The following is a 21,097-nucleotide window of genomic DNA, read 5'->3' as shown; positions in this document are numbered from 1 at the left end:
GTGAGAACAAAAATGTGTGGAGATAGTACATCCAGTGTTTGGTTTGTTCTGCTGCATCTTTTAGGGTTCTTTAACTGTTTTACAGAGAAAAGGTCCCTTATGACAAAAAGTCTTTATCTGTCAAACAAAAAAACCTGGCATAGGAACTGATGAACTGATGAAGGATGCTTCTCTGAGATGGCCAGCTCCCCCCAGGAATGAAGGTGTAAGTCAGCCTTCTTCCCCCGGAGTCACATCAGCACATCAGCTGAGAGCAGCATGTCACGTCAGTGCTCTGCATGGGACAAACCCTTTTCCCTTTGCTCCCTCACTGCAGCACAGCTCAAGGCCCACATGTCCCCAGGGCCACTGCCCTTTTACTTTCAGTAATGCTACTTTGACCTCTTCTCAAGGCTGTGCTAAACTCTGGGATTATAGTACTGCCTGTTTTGGGGACACAGTGCAGAAATCGTGTTCTGAGTTCCAGGAATACCATCGCAGAGACAAGGGATATGGCTAACTCAGAGATGTGAGATGGCATATTTGTTCAACTGAGCTTTTGAGGGAAAAGCAGCCACTACAGTGCATGTCTGACATTCTTGGACTGTCTAGATCTACCCTGTACCAGAGAGGGCAGCATCAACTACAGGATAAAACGGTGTGCTTAGGACAGAAAACCTGCACCTATAAGACACCAACAGGACAGAACAACAGGGCCCAGTGGCCAAGCTCACTACAACTCTTATCCAGATTTAGAAGAACAGGGCACAATTTCTGGTCTATCTGAAAGCAATGGAAAGGCACCTCTTGTCCCACAACACACATGTGCTACATTTCACACTGGGGGATGAGTTATCCCAGCAAAAATGAAACTGGCATTGCCAGTTCCATGCCAGTAGCCTTTCAGAAGTGCCTCTTTGCTATTGGTAGTCATTGCACTTGGTCTGAACATGGCAGAGCTGTCAAATGCCTTAGAGGAACTTTATCTGCATCCTACTGGTGTTGTCTCAGGATTTCAATGTGATCAAGTTTTATTAAAGTAGCATCTCCTGCATTTTTTTCCCTAAATGTTTTACTACCCAAAGTAATAAACATAGATGGATGTTATGGACTCTCTCATAAAGAACAACAAAAAGCCCCTGTACAATTAAAGTCCACCTTTTTAATAGAGAAACTGTAAAAGGGCTCCATTCCCAAGTATTATTTAATAGAAATGAAGAGAGCAGAAGATGAACTATATTGGAAAAGCAATAACATCCGAGTTGCTGTACATGCCATCTAATTCTGTATCAATTGATTTACCTATTATTGATATACTATGGCATTTATATACCGTGTCCCCAAAAATGAAACATTAGATACGGCAGGCTGCTCCTCCTTGCTGAACACCAGCGTGATTAGAGTCTCTGCTCTAGTTTGATTACCTCGCTAACAGAATAGTCTAAGCTGAATTTTTTACCCTTCATTTTGGAGTATCTGTAAAAATTAGGGTCATCTGCATAGCTGGCTGATGAGCCCATGACAAGTAGCTTTGTGGAAAAGCTGTGATATATATTGTATTGTTTGAGGGGCGTTTCAGTCTGTGTGGGCATTTCAAGCAGGGGCCTCAAAAGTGCTTGGCCTTTCTCTCCCTGAAGTTGCTGAAAGCTGTTCCTTCACCACTGAAAACAACTGCTAAGCATTTTTCACCCTCCTCCAGTAAATGGCAGATGGGGAGCTGCATGGCTGAGGGGAGTTTTGGTATTGGGCCACTGGTGAAAAGACGATTCAGGTCCTTTAGAACAGAAAAGCCATTGCTGTGCAACAGCTTTCCAGAAGGTTTTGGTCTCATTCTGGTATCTAATGGTCAAGGAAATCCTGCTAAGTGCTACCAGGCTGGTTCTCTTCTCAGCAGCCAATGCAAAGAAGCAGAGATTGAAAAGGAGTGAACGAGCTTGAGGCTTAAATCTGTCTCTGTGCTGGGTTATCCTGAAGGTGAAGCTAAGGCACATCACTAGGCAACAGGAGGGCAGCTTGTCTTACTGCGGATTCTGCTTTGCAAATAAACAGTGACATCTACTTATCACAGTGTCCCACTGCTACCCCTCACACATACCAGGGTCACTTGCTGTTTAAGTGTAAGAAATTTTGTTGATTTTGTTCTCTCACATATTCCCACCTGTTCTACAAGAATGCTCAAAGTCATTTCTCCTACAAGCTGAAGATGCACACCCACAGCAGAGGCAGATGCAGCTCTGGTTTAAATGCACAGCGTGTGCAGTCAAGGAACTCTGACCATATCACTACTGTGCACATCACATCCCCTTCACCTGACTGTACATTTCACAAAGTTACCTTTTGCTAATCCAAACTTAAGGCTGCAGTAACATGAGCTTCACTACAAAAGCACGGGTAGATTTTAGCACTGCCTACACTGTTCAGCAGCCAGCACTCACTAGGAAATTACAGACTGTTGTGTTTAGGCGTGTAGATGCTGTGCAATGTTTCAGAGCTTACTAAGGATTAATTTTTTTTCAGTTCAGGAGAGCAAATAGCTTATATTGGCTTGTTTTATCAAATTCAAGCGGACATGGTCACTCTATAAGAAACATCCATATTTTCTGTATATTTATAACCAAATGTTTCAGCCACCACAACCAGAAAATGTAAAATAATTCACTTAAAAGACAAAAAAACTGGAAGGTATTCCAGCTCTGCGCTGGCAGAAGTTACTAGAGATTATGTATGGACATGCACAGCTAGCAGTGCTGCTGTTCTAACAAAGGGAAAATAAAGGGCCTTTAAATAGCCTGCAATACTTGGATAAGCTGAAAAGCTGAAAACAAACAAACAAACCCAAACAAATTATTTTTTTAAAAAAACAATGGGTTGAAAATATCAGAGTGAAACATGTCACTGGTCCTGTGGAAAGGCCAAGTTTTGATGCAAGGAGCACAAAACAGCTTTCAGGGTGGCACTCAAATTTTCTCATGCAGATTTTTTTCCTTATCTGGTATAAAAATTGCAGATGCTGTCCCCCTACATCTGTATATCCTTCATTTCCTTGCAGGCACACCTCATCACACCTTTACATACACCTTTCCCACTCAGTGCTGCACTGAATTTCTCTCTGTATCTTCATAAGGTATGGTGACAAACATCAATAATTTTTAAAAAACAGGAACTACCCAAAGCTGATCAGAACAATGTTAAACCATTCCAATTGTCTCTTAATTAGGGCTGTGTTTTCTAACAGAATAGCTATTTTAATACACTACTTAGTGGGGGTTCAGTTGTATTAGCATGAATTTAATCATTACCCTACAGGAATAAGCAACATTTCTATTTTTTTTTTTTTTTTTTTTAATATACCAATAGAGGGAGATGCATAGCTCTGATTGTATGGATGTACTGAGGTATCCCAAGAGGTGTAAGGTTGTGATCCACAAAAGCAACTAAATATCAAAGCTTTCAATAGAAGCCCAGTGCCTAAATGCTGCGGTAAGCATCAAAATCAGCTGTAAACTCTTCTGATCTTGTGCAGCACCTGAAAAGTTGTGAAAATCACCACAAGCAAGAAACAATTGAGGTTGTGATGGTTTCAGAAAATTGCTACAAAGACAATTTACGTATCTTTTTGCTATCAACAGCACACATGCTTTGTGCTCTGCAGCATGTCATCAAATGCTTCAGTTAATTACTCACTAATTATAACACTGTTGAATGGCTACACTGTGGCAACCATATAATTATGGAGCATAAAGTACTGAGCAGTTGCAAGGCTGAGCATATTGACTGATTACAATAAATCCCCTGCTTATTGTTGATATTTTTCACCTGCTTAACAATTGTAATGTTTGCCTATCATACCCTCAAACTCAGAGCAGTATATGAAGTGTTAGTAGCAGAAGTTAATTAAAGTGGAAAGCAGGAAAGCTGTACTGAAATGGTAGTGTATGATGACAAAAGTGTGCTGAAACACAGAACCTGGAAACAGCCCTTCACAGCTTCCAGGGCACAGCATTCCTCTCGCACTCCTTGTGCAACTCCCTCACGGAAAGAGGGAAAAGGAGAAAAGAGGTCACTGATGTTTTAAAAATACAGTGAGGTGAGTCAGAATCTCAGGGCAGCTCACAGAGATGCAGAGGGAGTTCAGCTTACGTGTGCTTCCAGGCTTCCAACATCAGCACGGGGAGAAGCCATTGAAGGAGCTGCTGGAAGTGCTGCCAGCTAATGAGCCCTGCAGGGTGTCCCCTGGCACGCTGGGGCTGCCTGGAACACCAGTGCCCCCCAGTACCAGCGGGTTCCCCAGCTCGGGCTGGTAGGGGGCAGATGATGCACAGCTGGCTCTGGTTATACTTCCCAAAAAAGACTTACATCACAGGAAACATCAAGGAACCATCTCAGGGCAGTTGCCTGGGCTGCTTTGTGCTTGCTGATACAAGTGTAACTAAAGATCTTCATCAACCCTTTTTATGTTTAAGGGAAGACACAAGCACACATGAAAATCCAGCCCTGGGATTCAATATTTTTCTTCTTGTGCTTTCCACAAATCATTTTTTTGTCCTCTCAAAATGTTCAGGATCTGGGGAAGTGTATACTAAGCTGTCCCTGCCATTCATATCTTGCACTAGAGCCAAGATTCAAAGCTGTTCAGCAAAAGACGCTAATTCATTAAAACTCAGTGAAAGCCTTGCTTGCTCATGCTGCTACAAGTAGTTCTTGCTGTGTTCTCAGAATGGAATGGCAAAGCAGGAAATGTCTGATCAAAGAGTTTTCCACTTCATATTTGGGAAAGTGAGTCACTCCACAGTGCTGTGGTTCCTGCTCCCTCCCAGTGCCTCCTGCCATATAAATGTGCACTCAGAGGAAGGCTCAGTGCTTGTCATCTGCAGAGCACTGAAGTGCTACAGAGACAACTTTGCAGTTGCAAGTGAACGGGAAGTTCTTTCCACAAAGACAAACCCTTCTTAAAACATGCTGCTAGTTCCTTCCCTGTGAATAGAGGCTGCCTCTTGGAGCAGCCTCGCCTTTCTCTAGTTTTAAGGGCTCTGAAAGTTGACAAGAAACCTAAAGGATCTGTGTCAGCTATTAGCATAAAGGACTCACAGTACACTTTGGAACTTCTGTATTTATTGTTGGTGCTCATTATCAAAAAGAATAAAATGTTTTAGCAAAAATGTGATAAATTAATGCCATATGGAAAACTGCAACAATTGCCGAGTCTGGATTTGGACTACATTAGGAACAAGATAATTGCTGGTGTAATTACACACAGCTCCAGACAGTGGTGTGTCTGACCCATGGTCATTTTTATGCCCATACTAAAATGTCAGTAATATCCTACGATAGAATGTCATCCTGTTCTCCTCCCCAGATCCTCTCAGCATTGTTACAGCTGATAATGCATCTGCAGTCTGCACATTTTTCTCAGAATGTTTGTTTTGGAAATGTTCCATTCCTCAACCATCATATAAACTTCAGCTTAAGTGATAGCCTGGACCTGGAAGAGTTTCAGGACACAACAAGGGAGAGCATTTACTGTTTTTCAATGCGTTTTGAGAATGATAGGCTGGTAAGCTCCTCTGTGGACGATATATGTAAAGTGTGTGGCTGTTTGCCAGTATATTCAGTATATATAAAAAAGCAAGTTACTAAAAAAGGGGCTCCAGAGAGACAGCAAGACTGTTCATACTTTTTCCTTCCATAGTCTTGGTCCCTCATTTATCTTTTTATTGTTTCTTAACTCAGTAAAGTCTATTGTATTGTTGTAGCTGGGCCTAATTGTGGCCAATCTGCCATGAATTCTCTGAGATATTTGTGCATCTTTGAGATTTTTTATTCATTCAAGGCAGTATTTCCTTTGAAATTTCAAAGTAATTTATCCTTAAGATATATTTATTGCATTCATTTCTTTGACATCCACAGGGTCTCATCAGAGAAAGGGCTGGCTCCGTTCTCTTCAGTGTGTCTCAGGGAAATATGAGTCATGGCTTTTAAAACTCCTTTTGTCTCATGAAGATGTTACTTATAGACTATTGTCAAGATGAGCCCAAGTTACCAGCTGGGAACAAGAAAGAACGAACAGGTTTCCCTTTACCGTTCTTGTGCTTTCAGATTTTGAGCATTTTAGAAAGGCTGATCTGAATCTTGCTTCTCCTTCCTCCCAACTGGTTTTGATCCTTAGTAGCTCTTGTAAACATAAGTTCTCAGGCAATTTCTCTAGTTTTGGGAGCAGTGATTTGTAGGCAAAAAACATTAATGCTTTGATTTTGCAGAATGAGGTACAGGAAGATGTGTTTCAGATCATAGGACACAATGGAAATTGCAGCATTTCAACCCTGCACAGACCCTTGTGGAGTGGTGGAGATAGTGCCTCCATTGAGTATGAGGTCAAGTCACACTTGGAGAACACCACAAAATTGCATGGGATCAGTCCAGCACTGCTGCAGCAAATAGGAGCTTTGTGGTTCATTCCTATAATATGCAGAAGCAAAAGAACGTAGGACCAAAACACTGAGTCTGGTTCCCCTTCCATGAAATGTGAGTATCAGTCAAGTGTTGCTATGAGCTTTGAAAAGCTTGGTAGTCTGAACTTTGACTAATTGTAGAATTCAGAGATGACTGTTTTTGTCAAGGAGCCAGAGGCGTATGTGATGTAAATCTGCTGTTCCACTGTTTTCAGGAGAGCCCAACAGGCTTGTGCTGCATGAAGAAATCTGATAGGAAATAATCAATAAATTATTTTAATCAATTTAACCCCTAAAAAGCCATATCAGCATACAAAACTCACAGTGAAACCTATGCAAACCATAAGCACATAGCTTTAAAGCAGTGGCAGAGGCTAACTGTGAAAATGAATCCTTAAGCATCAGATAGGTGGTGGCTGGATCTGCTGTGCATGCTGGAAGTTCACCAGGGCCCTGCTCTTCACTCAGGCCCCTTTTGCACTGAAGGTGCAGTTCTGGGGAACAAGAGGAGCTAGACTAGAGGAATAAGGTTCTTTTTCAGGTCAGGAGAGGACTGATTTTCTTTGTAAAGACCTTTTCCTTTCGCCGTGCCATGGATTAATTTAAAAGAACATTTCCCTCTTTGAAAGGGAACAAACAGCAGTTCTGTTTCATCTCTGTAGGTGTGGTGGTGTGCAGGGGTAGCCAGGTGACAAACAGGCAGCCTGTGCCTGAGCACCCCAGTTGTTAAAGGCACACGCGGAGCTGAGCCCGTGCCGGGAGCTGCAGAGAGCAAATGTTTGTTGCACATGCTCCGTTAGTCCCATTATCGGCTTCATCATGAGCAAGAGAAAAGGAGCTGCTTTGTGGCAGAGCTACTAACACTAACTCACACTGTCATTCACGAAGGAAATTTAATCTCGCGTTTGCAGTTTGATTCAGACTTATCCATTAATCATTTTTCCCTGCACAGATATTGCTGTGCACTGAGTGTGGCTGTAGGCGCTGGGCCGGGCCTGTGGGCAGAGCGAGCGCTGGCAATGGCTGTGCCGGGCCCAGAGCTGCACTGAGCCAGCAGTTCCCTCAGTGCTGAACTCCGTCAAACTGACTGAAAATGCTGCGGAAAATCGGCTCCCCCAAATCTGTACCAAACAGGAATTAACTCACAGCCTTTCCCCAGCCACTGCTCCCTGGGAGAGGGACCAGAGCAGGCAGGGGCCTCCCATCCAGGCAAAGGCCCAGAGATACGGGCAGAGGTGGCTCTTCCAGGGCAGGACAGGTAAAAGCGGTCATGAAAACAAGCAGGGTTTTGATCCCCATTATTGCAGGCAGCAACAACAGGGGTTGATTTCTCCCTGACCTCACATGCACAGTAGCGCTGGCACAGGACACTTTTCTCTCCAAATGTGGCTGGGGCTGCCAAGGAGCTTGCCAGGGTGAAGCGGGTCTGGTGTGGAAATCAAAGCCAGCTTCACCTGCTGGGAGCTGTGTGCAGCAAGGCCTCCAGCCTGGAGGGGTTTACCAGCTTCTGCCCTCTTGGAAGCAGCTGACTGAGGGGGTATAATGTTACAGCAGCGTGGATTTTCTTTTATTTTAGCAATGAACAGAATTTCTGAGGTCTAAAAATAAAACTGGGGACAAGATGAGTAATTTTTTAAAGGTCACCTATTTTTTTCTTTTTCCAAGAGCACCTTTTCACCTTTCTTTATTGGTGAAACACTTTTTTACAATAACACAAACCTCTGTTAACAAAAGAAGAAGCAAACTGGCTGGGTAAACTGAAACAAATATTATTTTTCTACCTCAAAATGTTATTTTTTAAAAATGTACATCGAATCTTGCATTTTTTCATTAAAAAAATGTCCTAAAATGAAATCTGAAATTGTTTTGAACTGATCGCATTTTGACAGCTTTTCTTTTCTCTTATCTTTGGTTTAGTTTGTCGTTTTTGTTTTTTGTTCACATGCTTTCCTCTTTAGCGACTCTTTCCTTAAATTCACTCCATGTTTGTATTAGGTTTTTGCCTGGAGTTGGCACAGAGCAAGCAGAGCTGGTTCTCTGACCTGCACAGAGACTTTTGATGCCATGGGTATTCTTTAATGAGACTTATGTCTGCCTGGTGACCCATCTGTGCTCTGACTGAGCTGCTACAACAGGGCCTTAGGGCAATGATGAAATAGGCATAAGATGCTAATCCACATCCTCTGCCACCTTTCACCATGTGCATTGCAGATAAAATCCAAACCCAGCTTTTTTCTACCCTGAAATTCAAACAAAATAGCTATGGTGCTATTGCATGGTTCTGTTTTTGTGTTTTCCTTCCTAACAAAGTAGGAATGAGAGATATACTTACCTTTAAACCTGTTCTCAGTTTGACACTTAAAATACTGTTTACTAACTTATGATAAAAGCTGGGGATTTGGTTCTTACAGGAGGATCTAAATTACTAATGACCAAAAGGTACACTAGAGAAATTGCTGTCATCATCTGCAGTTTTCCTTTTGTTTAAATTTGCAAACTTGTTTTTCAAATTTCTGCCAATGAAAACAGTATCAGACTGATTGAGACAACTGTACAGAAAGCAGAGCCTCTTACAATAGGAACAGGGGAAAAAACAATAGATGACTGGGCTGCCTTCTTTCATTTTTTGACCTTTAATTGAAAGATTGAAGATAAGTAGTTCCTGGGAGAAAGCAAAAGGCTGATTCACTTACCCTGTAGCTTTGAATGGAAAAGCTTCCTGGAAGCCTTACTATACATTATGAATCATCCTCTTGTCATTCCAAGAAGTTCATAGACAAGTAAAATGTTAGAAATGGATTGGAAGTGGAGTGATGGGCAGTAAGGCCTAAGTCAGAGGTTAAAGGTCTCAAGATAATACATTCAGGCATCCCTCAGGACATTTTTGTAAAACTGATGTTTCTGACCTCAGGAATCCTTGTCTCCCTGTATTAGGATTCACTGCTCTCGTATAATAATGTAATTTTGAAAAGTTCACTTGCTTTATATGAAGTTTTAGAAATGAAAACTGAGTTTTCTTTCAAGTAAATCAGATGGAGTCATCACTGCTTCATGCTTATGGGACTAGAGCATGTGGACTGACTGCCATTTCAAACCCTGTAACATAAATGAAATCAGATATAAAACAGATTTGATCACAGTAAGCACAAAGGAATCAATTATTAAATCCCCAAGGGTGTCACAGTGTACTATAGGTGGAAGAGAATAAGCTTTTGCATTTCAAGAGACAGAATGGGATAGGAAGAGTTGCAAATCCTCTGCTTGGGATGGGAATCAAGTGTTTCACAATATGGCAGAAATTCAATTGACCTCGAAAGTACATGAGTCCCTTATCCTTTTTTAGAGCCACATCCTCTCAGGATGCTTATTAGGATGCCTAATCCTCACTGTTGACATATGAGTTTGTTACATATTATTTCTAAAATGTAACTTTTAAGATATGTTTTTGATCAAGGTGATAACTCAGTGACCATTTCTTAAGCTGACTACCAAAACACTGTGTGCCAGAGAAGCAATGTTCCCATATTCAATCCTTTTCTGGCCTCATGTGAGTGCAAACTGAGGAACGCTGCATGTTCTATAGTGGCTCACTTTAACCAGAGGTGACGGGATGAGCACACTTTTTGCTCTGCTGTAATCTCTTCCATCATACACATTTCACCAATGTGCAGTGCTTCCAAATCTCCACGTGGACAGTGCCACTAGCCTTAGTACTCTGCAATGAGACACGAGGAAGAACTACTCTGTTGGCAAAAGTACCCAGATGTTTTAATGCCTTTGTTAAAGGCTTGATATTTAGCACTGGCATAATGGTACAGCTTCATTGACATGTTCCCAATTTCCATGGGAGCTGAAGGGACCGAGATGTTTCTTAGTTTGACTGAGTGTCCTGGTTTCAGCTGGCATGGAGCTCATTCTGTTCTCGGTAGCTGGTACAGTGCTGTGTTTGGGATTCATGAGGATAACGTTGGTAACACAGTGATATTTTGCTGCTGCTGGGTAGTGTTTACTCTGAGCCCCAGATGTTCTGGTGTCTCATGCTCTGCCTGTGAGGGGCTGCGCAATAAATGGGGAGGGAGCACAGCCAAGACAGCTGACCCCAACTGGCCAAGGGGATGTTCCATGCTGGGAATATAAACTGGGAGGAGCTGTCTAGGAGCAGCTGATGGCTACTTGGCAATGGGATTGGCATTGGTCAAGGGGCGGAGATCAACTATTGTGCATCACTTGTTTTTCCTGGGGTTTATATTTTTTTCTCTCTCTGTCTTGTTCATTCCAATTATTGTTATTGTTATTTTGGGATTATTTATTAGTATTGTTGGGATCATTGTATTTTACTTTGTTTCTATTATTAAACTGTTCTTTTACCTCAACCCAGGAGTTATTTTTTTTAGCTCCTCTGATTCTCTCCCCCACCCCACTGCAGGAGGAAGCCAGACAATGGCTGTGTGGTACTTCATTGCTATGTGGGGATAAACCACAACCCTGAGCAGCAGCATTTAAAATTATTGCAGCTTGGATTTGAAATAAACACTTCACTGGGGTGAATGCGGTGCTGAAGAGTGAATGCTTCTGTGCCTTTTTCTGCTGATATTGTTTAGCTGGAGACAGTTTTCTGCAAGACTGGATTACCAGGGCAAGAGTGCATTGATTTACATTCTGAAGGTTATCTTTCTAGTGGGAAAAGGCACAACAGTGTGTGTGTCTGTCTTTATAACTGTAGATTTTGAGCAGAAATATATGCTAAAATAAAACAAGGGTTGAGGAGGAATAGTACTGTCTGGATTTCTAAATAGTGAACTTTGATACTGGAGGAGAAAGGGTTTTATATTCTGGTTGACTTTTCAGTGCTCCTGCTCACATGCTGGCATGCATCACAATAATGTATTTTCACCCTTGCATTTTGCTTTAGCTATTGACTCATTGACTTGCTTGTTGATAGAAGACAGACAGCTGAACGAATCCCAGGAGGAGTGACCAGATTTTTGATCACTAATGGTGCAGTACCTCAGACCTCTCTATAAGAAATTCCGTTTGATTTGATTTGTATCGTGAAGAGTTAATATTATATTATCTAAAGTGCTTTTTAGGATTGATTTATATACTCCTACTTTCACATTAATTGGGAAGTATCTGTTGTTATCTCTCTAAAGGTCAGCTTCTCCTCTGCTTACTCACATGAGTAATGTAATTGATGGCAGCACATCTGCTCAGGAGAATAAGGAGATCCTGATTTGATGCCATATTGAATGGAAATAACTCCAATAAGCCTGAATGTAGATGTTGAAGAATAATACAACTTCAGAGAAATAGACCTTATCTCTTGCATATCTCAGCATACTTTTCTTTCTTATTTTGTCTGACTAGAATACCATTAAGAGTAAATTTGAGCTCTTTTACAAATAATTTTCAAGTTTACTTGTAAGGAGATAATCCTGGACAGGCTCAAATCCTTCACCAAATATTCTGTTCTGGTTATCATCTTAAAGCAGAGCTGGTCAAGTAATTGCTTGGGGGTTATTTCAGCTCTGGATTCTTCTTTTGCTGTGCCAGTTGTACCATCACAGTAAAGTAACTTGGAAATGGCATTTCTACATCATTCAGCATTATTAATGTTTTATTGTTCAATAGAGAAGGAAAATTAAGCTGGGAGTTTTAAAAGTACATATATAAAGAAGTTAGCAAAAGGATTGCTTATTGGAACTTATATTAGGTCTTTCCCTGTACTCACACTTCCGAAAATCACTCCTATAATTCTGCCTCCCTGTTCCTCTGAAGACAGGGAGTGATGTCTTATGCTTCTTTTTGTTCAATTATTTTTGACTGTGTTTATTTCTGGCACATTAACCAATGCTTTTAGTCACAATTATCTCAAAGGACTTGGAATTAATATTTTAATAAGATATAATCTGCCTCCATTCATAACTTTTGGCTTTTAAATTATAACACACTCAGTACTTTAGTGCTGAATCATTTGAGGGATTCTACAAAATGTAGAGATAATTGAAATGAGGATTTAAACTTGGATTATTGAAAGGAGGATTAAATTCAATCTGTGAACAGCTTGAAATGCTTTATGTTAATACAATCACAAAAATTCTGTCAGATTTAGAGTGTGGAACCCACAGCTCGTTCAGAAGGAAGAAATAGATACTTTTTTCTCTAGATTTGAAATATATTTAAACTGTAAAGGGGGGAAAAGGGGACTATTCACAAATGTAGAGGATGTACAGAAAATGTACAGGAAAGCAAAGTTTAGAGGTTTAGGAAATCTTGTACCCATCAAGAGAGTTCCTTCAATTACAGAAAAAGGCTAAAGAGTACCTCAATACATCTTTTAGTTCATTAAAGCATCTTCATGCTTCAAAGCAGGATGTGCAAGATGCTTCTGCCAATCCTGGCAAATGTTTATCTATCTAACTTCATACTCTGGATTTCCAAAAGTAAGGCCCTTGTGGTCCCCCAGAAAAAGCTATTTCCAAGCTTTATTATCTGTCATACCAAGAAAAAAAATCTTCCCTCCTATAATTACCCACAGTTATACACCCAGTTTATCTGGACCCAAACTTTGTTTTGTGTTCTTCCTGGCAACTGTCATTCATGTTCTTCAAGACTGTTCTCTATGTCAAACACCCTCTTCCCTCATCATTTCTGTCTGTGGGTTTGCCCTCCCAAACTCCCTTTTGTAGGTTTTGTTCCCTGTGTGGATTTCTGGTATAATCCAGGTAGCAGTTGCTTTTTACTTTTTTGCTGCATGATACAGTTCATTGGTGCTCATTTTGTAATCTGTTATCTCAATTTTTTGCTCTCCTCAGACCTGCATTTCTCCTTCTATTTCTGTATAAGCAAGAACAAGTCCTTATCTTTGGCCTTAATTAGTTTTATCTTTATTTTTTTTTCCACACCAGTGCTTCAGTTAGGCAAAAGAATTTTGATTTCTGTTCCTGTTCTCTAGCATACCTGCAGGCTTTCCTGCTTAGGTGTCATCTGCATTTCCCCCTGAAAAAACCTTGAATAGAGCCAGACCTAGGATAGATAGAGCTCAGCTTCTTCCCTTCTTCCTGTTGTTGAAGGAGATAGATAATTTTTTGAAACAATTTATTTTTGCAAAATCCATGTCATCTGTTACCTACTTTATTGTTTTCTTTCAGGTGCTTACAAATAACTTTATTCATCCCTCTTTCCCCCCATCCCTCCCACCCTGGAGCTGGAGTTAAGCTATCTTTCTATCTATCCAATAAAATTTTCAAGCTACTCTTTTCATCCATTTTTGTATTAGGACTGGATTTATCATTCTAGCAAACCCTTCTCTCTCCAAGTTCCCAATCCCCTGAGATTTTTTCAGCTTGTTCTCTGCATATTTTATGATGAAAATCATCAGGTCTAGACTGTTTGAATCACCTTAGTTATCTAAATATTCTCTAACCTTTTACATCCTCCTTTTTCTCTGAGATCTTATTCTTTTTTTTGGCATTTAAGACACCTGACTTCTGCTCGTGGTTGATTCTCCCTGTTAGTTCAGGAGGTCCCTGAGTAATTCCCTCACACAGTTTTGCTACAGTAGAACTGGGGAGGTTGTAAGGATTCTGCAGCAGAGGTTTCACATGCCCAATTCCAGCCCTCTGAGGACTCTCAGAGCCGCAGAGCAGGATGTCTCTGCTCCAGGGCAGCTCTGTGGATCTGCCAGGCCGTGGAGTGGCAGGCTCAGCCCACACACTGCTGCCACCACAGCTCAGGGACAGCACTGGGGACAAGCCTTCCCTGAAGAGCTGCTCTACTTCTACAGGCAACGCAGTCCTGAAAATTATGTTTTCTTTGGGGGACTTCCACATGCCTCAGTATAAAAGCAGAATTTTTAACTTAGTTCTGTGGCATTCTTGCAGTTTCCTCCTGTAACACACCTCGTTAGTTTGTGATCTGTTTATTGATCACAGAATCATGGCTAGTGAGGATGTGGAGAGGCATCCTAACCAAACCCCTGCAGGGACAGAAATAAAAATTGAAGTGCTTCTGACAGATTTTTGCCTTATCTGTTCTTAAAAACTCTGCAGCCCTCCTATGCAGTTCTTTCAGTGTCCTGGTAGTGGGGAAGGGTTTCTTTGTGTGCTCTAAATAACTGTTGCATTATAAGCTGTTTATTTTCTGTCCTGTCCTGTCCTAGTGGAAAAGCTGAGAAGTTTATTATCTTTCTCTCTGTGGAAATCGTGAATGTAGTGGCAGATTGCTGTCTCATGTCCAGGCAAGGTGTTCCTCAATATTTACACAATTTCCCTTGAAATGTGTTTTAAGCATGTTGGGGACAGAGAATAGCTTGTTCAATTTTGGAACTGACAGAATGTGAAATTATCTATTGATTCTGTTATTAACCTAAAATATGTTTGATCAGCTTTTCTCACTTTTCACTGCACAATCCTCCATAATGCTACATTTTATTTTTTATTACATTTTGATATTGTCACAGGTACAAGTTTAAACAGGATAAAAACAAAACCTATAGAAGAATCAAATATCAAAGCAAATATTTGATTTCTGTGTAGCTTCTAGAATACAAAATTAGTCCCCAGTGTGAGCAGATACAATTTTTTGGAATTAATGAGGATATGCAGAGTTATCATGAGTCTGGGCTGGCTTTTCATTGCAGTATTGGTTCTGCATGTGTAGCAGTCATAAATCTCCTGCCAGTAATACTCAGGGAAAATATAAAGCATATTTAAGGGCACATATATGTTTTTCTATGTTAATGTTGTCATAATAGAACATAAACTGAGGCTGTTAGGTTAATAAGAGGTACCTGATTTCTGTTTGCAAGATCAGTCAAGCAAACATATGAACCAATCATGAACCAATTTGTAGAGCATCAGCATGCAGGGTGTTCCAGAATGTGGGGTGAATAAAGAGTTTCATGTTTAACAAGACACATGTGAAAGCTTCAAGCTGTGACTGCAACCCACAAGGTCAACCAAAAGGAAGAAATATTGGGATAAACAGAATTACAACTCAAAATTTATAGATTGATGGGGTGACAGGAAGAATAATAGCAAACAAGAACATAATTCAGCAGAAACCAGGATGAACATTTTTTTCACCACAGATCAGATACTAATCCTTCACCCAGCAAAGGGTGAAACCTGAGGCTAGAGGGCTCTGCCAGAGGAGCTGGTATTTGAGTATGGTTTCATCATCCCAGTTATAAATCTGATCACTCTCAGTGGTATCAATGCCTTGCAGAAAACTGTGCCTCTGAGAAAGACAGAGGAGGGACAGGTAACAAAGGAGATGATGATGGAACAGGCTACATTAGAATCAGATTTGCAAAGCTGTTGCATTTCACCTGGCACGAATCCTGTATTGAGGTTAAATTCACTCTGAGAGTAAGTTCCTTCTCTCCCAAAAGGCAGACTGGACACATAATTTGTGTTTGCATAATATCCATAAAAGTTTATTTTTTTTATTTTATTTGACTTTTCATAACTGCATGAAACCTGAATGTAGCACTGCACACCTGCACAGAGCACCTTGTCAGGTCACCTTGTCACCTAGGCACAGCCCAAGGTGGCTTCTAATAAAAATCCATAAATCTCTGCATCAAGTGCTATGTGAAGTCACACGCATTCCAACGTGTAAGGCTTAGCAGTAATGTTGGAATTAAAAATGAAAGGTATAAAAAATGTAGTTCTTGAATATAATTAGAGTGAAACTAGAGGTTATTTAAATACTTTTGTCAAGTGTCAGCATTTGACATTTGCAAGATATATGTCTTTATTGAGTGAATAGAATATCTATACTTCCTTGTTCTTCTGAGTTTTATTTCCTGTTATTTTTTCCTCTGAGTAATTTCAATCAGACTACAAGATGTGATCAGAGGTTGTTGTTAGTACATAGCATCTCAAGCAGATGCGAAAGGCGGCACAGAAGATCTCAGCAATAACTATCACATGTAAACTCTGCTGGGCCTCCACAGCAGGAGAAACTTGTAAGATCCTTTTTGTAATACTGCGCATATAAGAGTATCACCAAAAACTTGCACATCGAAGAAGATCTTTTTGGGGGAAAGGATATAGCCATTGGCATATTTGAGATAATTGAAATCAATGACCAAATGCTTGTTAAAAGTTAGTTATTAATATTTATGCTGAGATTTTCAAAGGAGCCTAAGGGAAATGTCTGCTCCCGACTCATTGAAATTCACCAGGAGCTGAGTGCCTAACTCCCTTAGCTCCTGCTGAAAATCCCAGCCTTAATCTTTGTGTGACAATCTGATTTTGATGTTTTACAAACCATACTACCAATAATAAGGATATGCTGAGGAAGCTGGGAAAACATTGTCAGTGCTTGGTTTAGTGCCTTTACTTTGACATAATTGTTTAAAGGGCTTTAGATGAAAATTTGTGAAGTGAAGCAATTTCCAACTGAAAGCCTCATGGCATAGGCTTCTGTCTGTGTTAGTGATGTAAACATATGCATTAAACTTTGTAGTGGATTTTATGAAACTTAATGAGCAAATTTTTATTGTGCTGTAATACCATGTTGAAACTATCCTTGTTTCTTTGTTTTTCTTTGCCTACAGCTAGAAATAAATTTGACATGCCATATTATTACATTGTCCTAGTTCACTGTAAGTTTATAACATTACCTAAAACTAGAGCCTTTATTTGAAATTGGAAAAAGTGATATTCTCTCATGCCTTCCACTCAGAATGACATATAAAATCCACCTGATTGTTTTAAAAAAAATGTTGATGGCAAATTTTTATCATATTATTTCTTATGTGGTTGCAACTGTGAATCTCCCAACTAAGACAGGCCAGTCAGCTCAGCTCTTCAAAGACTCAGAGTAACACTGTGAGCAAATACAAACAGGTACTGGTAAGGTATCAATGCCTGCTTTGGTTCAAACATACACTAAGATCTGTGTTACTATGAAAATTCACATTACACTCCAGCACTTCTACTGGCATCAAGCTGATTGCAGAAGTATAACCAAAGAAAAAAAGCTTCACTCATACTGGTATTTCTGTCAGCCTGACTTCGTAATCCCAAACTACTTTATTTATAAGGTATGCAAGGTTAGAAATAATTTAATATTTCAGCATGTGTTTCAGCTAACTGCCTTCCCAAAAATGGAGTAACCCACAAAGCCCAGTTCTTTCTACATAACTGGAAATTTTACCGGTCTTTACTGTTGAAACAGGTGAAGGATTCCTCATGGCACCAGGAACCTCCCCATCTTTAGTAACTTGGCTTCTTCCACATCATTGTTCCTGTAAACTATCAGCTTAAACCACAGGTCAAGTGTGCTTATACACTCATAAAAATGTCCTGTAAAAAAGAAACTGATTGCTAATCAGTGAACTATTGTAGTTAAGCTACACTGTGTTATAATACTGGAGTAGGATCATTTCCATCTTTAAAATTACAGTATTTTCACTGTGGTGTTTCTTTCAGATGAAAGATGAATTTTGAACCTCAAGAGCTGTAGAAAAGCCAAGACAAAATATGTACAATTCACATTAGCAACCTGTTAATGTTTAGAAGCATAAATGGTAAGGTGACTGGATAGATGTAAACAGCACACCCAGTGAGGGTGAACCATTTTATCACTCTTGTGTGTGCTGAACAGCAGGGCTGAACTTAGGCCCACAGACTCATGGACAGTTTGGTTCCAGTGCCATGTATGTGATAAATAATACTGGAAATATGCAGGAATATCACACTTTACTGTCCCACTGAAACCAGAGGATTCCTTGCTTCCTTAAAGAAATATTTATTGAAATAGACATTAATATTCTTCTTCCTGTATTGTTGACAGGCTCAGTGCTTCTCCCCTGGTGTTCTTTGAGATTCTAGTCACTGAAAGCAAGCTGTTACTGTCATAGCTCAAGGTTCACTTGGCTCAATTAGCAGCAGGACTTTAATATTCTTATGTCAGGTAACAAGCAGAGCTGGTTGAACTTTCCATGAATGTAGGAAAATATAATCAAACTGAAGAAAATTGTCAACTTTTTTTTGTCAGTGCTTCTTCCCCAACCTCTTTGATTAATTATGACACTCTAGTTTTCCAAATTTGAAAGTTTAAAGAAAAAACATACAAAATTTTGTATTATTCCATTCTACTGTGATTTCAGTTACTCTGCCCAAGGCATGAGAACACAAGATTTAATAGAGGCTACAAATGATAGCAGTGGTAACTGGGCTTCAGGAGCTTCTTTCAGCTTCTCTTGCTAACAGAAAATCTCTGGCACTCACAGATCCCACCGTGGAGTCCTAGCCCCACTGAAGGCTCCAGGAAAGTCAGTTGCCCCTACTGGTAACAGTAGAGTTCACCAATCTATTTTTATGATAAATATGCCCCAAAGCCTTAGACATGCAGGTTTTCTTTACAAACTTTTAAAAGCTGACTATTCAACAAGCCATTATCCAAGGTGTGAAGAGCCTGGTGAGCATTGCCAATCCTGTTAACACCATTGTGAGGAACACATGTGCAGCAGGAGTCATCTGACAACAGCCAACAGGGCAAACCCTCCTAACCAATTCACTGAAGTGTCATCTTTGGTTTGCAAGTGGAATGGCACCTTTGTCTTCAGAAACGTGTAAAGTGTCACTGCCTGAAAGATCAAGCTGAGCCTTGTCGTGCCGTTTACATGAGCCTGATTGTGCACTACTAATCTACAGGCTTTGGAACTGCCTTCCTTGCTAAATCCAGCTGAAGGCTGAAAAGTGCTTGATAAATCCTTAGGGTGCTTTAACTTCGAAGAATTCTTTTGCAACCGAGACAAACAGGATTAGTACATGTGGCCTTCCATAAGGGAGCTCTGGGTCTTCCTTTCACTGAGAGAGCATCCTTTGCTGTTTTTTTCTCTCATTAGTACCTCTTGATCAGAAAGGTAAAAAGATCAATAGGTTTGTAACAGCATATTTTTAGCCATAATAAAATCTTTTGAACTCTGTATTACAAGACTGTGATTCAGAGCTCTCTAATTTAGCTATAAAGTATGTTCTGGGCAACATTTTCTGATAGGAAAGTGTGCTGAAGTCAGTGGAACGCTTTCTAATAATTTCCAGAGGCTCTGGATCAGGTTTTAAAATTTTATCCTATTTTTATTTTATTTTTCTATGGTGGTGTGGCTCCAGCTGCATCATTAAATATGTTCTACTATAAAAAAAATTACCAATAAACTAAAGCTTACATGATCACTGTAATTAAGAGATTAGAGATTGTTTGGCTCTCACAAGTGCTTTAAATTACTATTTTCAAAATGAAATCTTGAAAATTGCTAAAGGCTAAGCAGTCTGTGGTCCTTTGGCAGGTATTTTCACCTATGTGCATAAGTGGCTTTTACTCTCCATTTACTGAGTACTGGCAACCACCTGCCCTTATATTCTGAGGAGAAGCAGACTCTACTTTGGCATCTGAGATGTGTAAGCAGGATGAAAAATCCTTTTACTCACTACGCCTTCCAAACTTAAATGTATTGTGACCCAGTTTGCAAAGGCAAGGCAGAACCATCCTGGATGCTGCACATTGTCTGCAGAGCTGAGGGCGATTGTGCTGCCAGGGAAAATGCCTGGCAAGTTACCTGGAAAGTTAGCTCATTCCTTTTGGAAGTGTTTTAAGTCCATCAAAAAGAATTCTGTGCTAGGACATGGAAACACAAGTGACTGCATCACAAAAAAAAGCCCTGCTCAGCCTCTTCGGAGGCTGGGGAGCCCTGCCCCCCGTTTTGAAAGGCAGTCTGTCTGTTTGGGTTGAACTGAGCACTTGTTTCCCCCTGCAGCCAGTCTGGAAAGACATCCAAGGTGTCCAAAATGAAGACATAAACAGAACACATGAGCACACACTGACAGCACCAAACTCAGGTGTGATGCACTGGTGTGTTCTGATACTGGTATGGCTGCTCCCAGCCCTCGTGTAAAGCATTGCTCTAGAAAGTGTGAGACTGTTTCCCGTGCTGTTTTCAAGCTGAGGAGGATCAAAACCTCATTGTTGCAGGAAACACTGTCAGCACCCACACCTGGGCTCTGTCCAAAGCTGAGGTGCCCTTCACCCCTTGGGGGAGATCTGGGCCAGTGCATAGACACCGTTCATAAGATTAGGCCCAGAAAAGCAGAGGTAAATAATGTGGTGTATGTGAGCAGAACACTCACCCTGCTGAGAGCAGCTCAGGTACCCAGAGACACACAGCAATGATGCTTCTCAGCAGAGCAGTTTATTGCAGGTGGACTTGGGTGGTCCTTTCTCCTTCTATGGAATAGATATTCATAAAGAAAAGCAAGGCTTCAGAAACAATTCTTTATTTAGCAAACTCTATTTCCTCCCTTAGGTGTCTTGCACCTCACTTTTCTGTCTCCAGGGAATTCCCTTCATAGCTGTGATGAGGGAATTCTGCTGCCAGGGTTAACTGCCTCTGGGTCTTTCTCGCCTGTGTGGTCTCTGGCAAATAATGCTTTGTGAATAACAGCAAATGCTTGGACTTGCAACGTTTTTCCAATCATGTTTAGCACAGAGAAAAAGCATCTTTGACAGCTCTGCAAACAGAGTCTTGAGATACAATACATTGCTGCAGTTTAAAAAGTTAATAGCATACAGTTTAAACCCTGCCTACCTAGATAGTAACATGACAGATTTTAAGCGGCTTTAAGCCTATCTGAAGTAAACAATACAAATACCAA

General features: G+C 40.5%; 1 protein-coding gene across 1 annotated transcript in view; it reads left to right on the top strand.

Moving 5' to 3' along the window:
* Nucleotides 1-21,097, top strand: part of LOC148183025 (uncharacterized) — a 106,831-nt gene that overhangs the window by 75,261 nt on the left and 10,473 nt on the right. The window lies entirely within an intron of this gene.

This window comes from Pseudopodoces humilis, chromosome 16 (genome assembly GCF_049639895.1).
Source record: "Pseudopodoces humilis isolate 2021_Gansu_Grassland_sample_001 chromosome 16, ASM4963989v1, whole genome shotgun sequence".
Classification (NCBI taxonomy): domain Eukaryota; kingdom Metazoa; phylum Chordata; class Aves; order Passeriformes; family Paridae; genus Pseudopodoces; species Pseudopodoces humilis.
The sequence above is the reverse complement of the archived record's forward strand: the minus strand, read 5'-3'. Positions and strand labels throughout refer to the sequence as shown.